The sequence below is a fragment of the Pterocles gutturalis genome, unplaced genomic scaffold, assembly GCF_000699245.1.
Source record: "Pterocles gutturalis isolate BGI_N339 unplaced genomic scaffold, ASM69924v1 scaffold2828, whole genome shotgun sequence".
Taxonomy (NCBI): domain Eukaryota; kingdom Metazoa; phylum Chordata; class Aves; order Pterocliformes; family Pteroclidae; genus Pterocles; species Pterocles gutturalis.
This window is the reverse complement of record NW_010117773.1, coordinates 17,287-20,294: the sequence shown is the minus strand read 5'-3', so window position 1 is coordinate 20,294 and position 3,008 is coordinate 17,287.

The window sequence follows — 3,008 nt, the reverse complement described above, 5'->3', positions numbered from 1 at the left end:
ACCCATTTATGATCCCAAACAGTATTTCTCAAACTCGTATCTCAGCTGAGGACACAATTTGCTGCACTTTTGAGATACCGTAGAGGAATGAGGATAAATTTGCTCCTGTGGATTCAAAAGGATATATATTTACCAATTTACTACAGCATGCACTCCTTTATTTGATTCATCCAAAAACTCCAGTTACTATGAGCCCATTTTTAAATCCTTGCCAGAAGAGATATAGCCTCTTGTGCTGAGTGTATCTAGTATGAATGTGTAAGTGTAACATTGTGCAATGATCCTTTCAACTGCAAGCTTCAGAAAACTAAAAGCTGACAAATAGTCTGGGGTCATGTCTGTGAAATGCTCCATATGTGCCAGTTGAAAGAGCCTGACACTACCTTGCTCTCAAATGTTAATAGCTTTGCAAAAAATGCCCTCTTCTGCAGCTGAATTTTTTCTTGTTCAGTCCCCAGTAAAAGTCGGTTTTCATTTAAGTTCAAGCAAAACCCCATCTACCATTTAGTTATGGCAAAGTGAAAAGAAACATGTTTCAAGTCTTCATTGTAAAGGCAATTATATCTAGCTAACAGCCAGCTGGACTGCGCTGGGCTGAGGTCAGTGGGCCCATGGGCACGCACACCGGCTGGTGCTGCACCCTTAGCAGGAAAGCACCACTCCGTGTAATTAAGGCAAACGGCCAGCCCAATAAAATGTAATCCCATCTCCTTCCAGTGCAAAGAGGAGGCAAATCCCACTTTTCCAAGAGGGCCATCCCTTCTCGGTACTTGTTTGGGAAGCCCAGCCGGCGCTGCAGGCGCCCAGTTCTGCAGCTGGAGCAGTGCCGGGAGCGGGCAGGAGCTGCCAGCTGGAGGGGAGGGCACCCGGCAGCTGCCACCTGGCTCTGTTATGGCTGCACTTACTTGTCTCTGCCAGATTTAAGGTGATGCAATCAGAAAACCTTGCCCAGAAAAGTTCTCGTAAATCAGGACATCTCAATCATGACTAACCAATTACCAGAGAAAAAAGTGTATGCGTAGGAAACATTTTCCGCATATTTGAGAACAAGTCACCTGGCTGAAGTATGGGCCATGTTTTCCAGGTTGAAGACAAACGTCATTTAGTTGGTTGTGGGTTTTTGTTGTTTAGTTGTTTGTATTTGTTTTTTTAATGTTACAGTTCTGAGAGCGACAGGTGCAATTTTGAAAGCAACAGCTTGCTTTAAATGCATCACAACTATTTCATTAAGGGAATTACAAACTTGAAGCTTGACTTATAAATAGCTCATGGTGACAGATGCTTCAAAACATAGCTTCACATTAATTACTGTAATGCAAACATGAAAAAAACTGAACTGAAAGCTGTTCCTGGATGGACAGAGCAAGGCTCTAGGACCTCTTCAACATGAAGAATATTTCCAGGAAAAAGAAAAAAAATGCCCACATAGCCACAGTGTCACAGCATCCAACAATTTCTGTGGACATCTGATAATACCCAATGTTTTTTCCCAAGTACAATAAATTAGAGCTATGCTATTGTATGATCACCTAAACTCACTGTTTACAATATTTTCTAGCCTCATTGCTCTGGAGAAAATGAGTAAATAACGTGAATTGGAGCCATTTTTTTAGCCTAAAAAAAATATATATCTCTGTCATTCACAGATAAAAGACACATAACAATTACAATAAATATAGGTATCATACAGATATGCCTGAGATATGGAAGAATGCCTCCAGTAAGTGTCTATTAATAAAAGCTATACTCTGAGGTTATAGAAATGTATTTATACATAGCAATAATCAATGTCTCCAGCCTGAAGTGCCCCCAGTTTCAATGAAGTTAAAAGCAAAGTTCCCCAAGCATCATGACAGATACTTTAATGGGCAGGCTCAAAACTGTTTTATAACTTTTCCCAGTAAATCCAAAAGTTTTAATTGTTTGTACTTTTCCTCCAGTGCCCTCAACAGCATGTGAATTATGGGAAGTAGATTCATTATCCAGTTCAGTGAGTCATCATCACCAGACACTGTAAGTGGGATTTCAGGTGTTCCAGTCTTCACATAATTGTTACTCCTCCTTTTTGTGACAAAGATTAATTGAGAATGGCAGTGCCGCTAGGGTAGGCATCTATATAATCAAGGCCACTGTCATCTATTCTTGGTGTCATAACCCAGACCACCATTTCACAGGCATCGCTGTGAATACAAATGAAATAAAATAGTGAAATATAAGAAGGTTAAGGCAAGAACAGCAGTATATTTGATTTCAAACACTATTACTTGAAGGTAATTTAACCTATTGACTCTGGTAATAAATTAGGTAAAATTGTTTCATGTGTAAGAGATTTTGTTAAAGCAGTTTTAAAGAAAATTAAAGGAGAAAACCTTTAAGAACTTAAAGCCTCTTTTTTTTTTCCCCTAAACTTTCATTAGATGCAAAATATTGTAACCAATTTCATGGTGACATGAGATAAGGAACCTTGCTGTGATATTTCAGAATAGAGCACAGCACAATAGCTAAAAAAAAAAATAAAAATGGTTGTGGCTATGGTAACCCAAAGTGAAATATGTTATTTGCATCAGTTTATAACCATACCAAGATGCAATTTACATGTTACTGCTGTAATAGGACATGATTGATGTAATCACAAATGACCTATCACAACATGAAGTAACAAAGTATTTTTTAAAACTGTTTCTGAAAAGCATTCTTGGGAAAAAATGCACAGATCTGACTCTTGACATCTCCTGGGCAACTTTAAAAGAAAAGAAAAAAAAAAAAAAGATTTCTGCTTGAAATTATTCTGCTTTTTCATTTTATGTTCTTCATTTCTTTTCTCTCACCTTTAGATAGCACAAAGAATATATGCTTTAAATGCGTGCTACTAAAAGTCAGCAGCAAAACTCCCATTAACAGCAGCATGCACTGGCTCCAGGTAAATCACTTGCAATCATCAGTATAGCAAGACAGAACTGCTGATTGGCATGTCCCAAGTTATAGTATTATTTTGAGTTGAGTAAAAT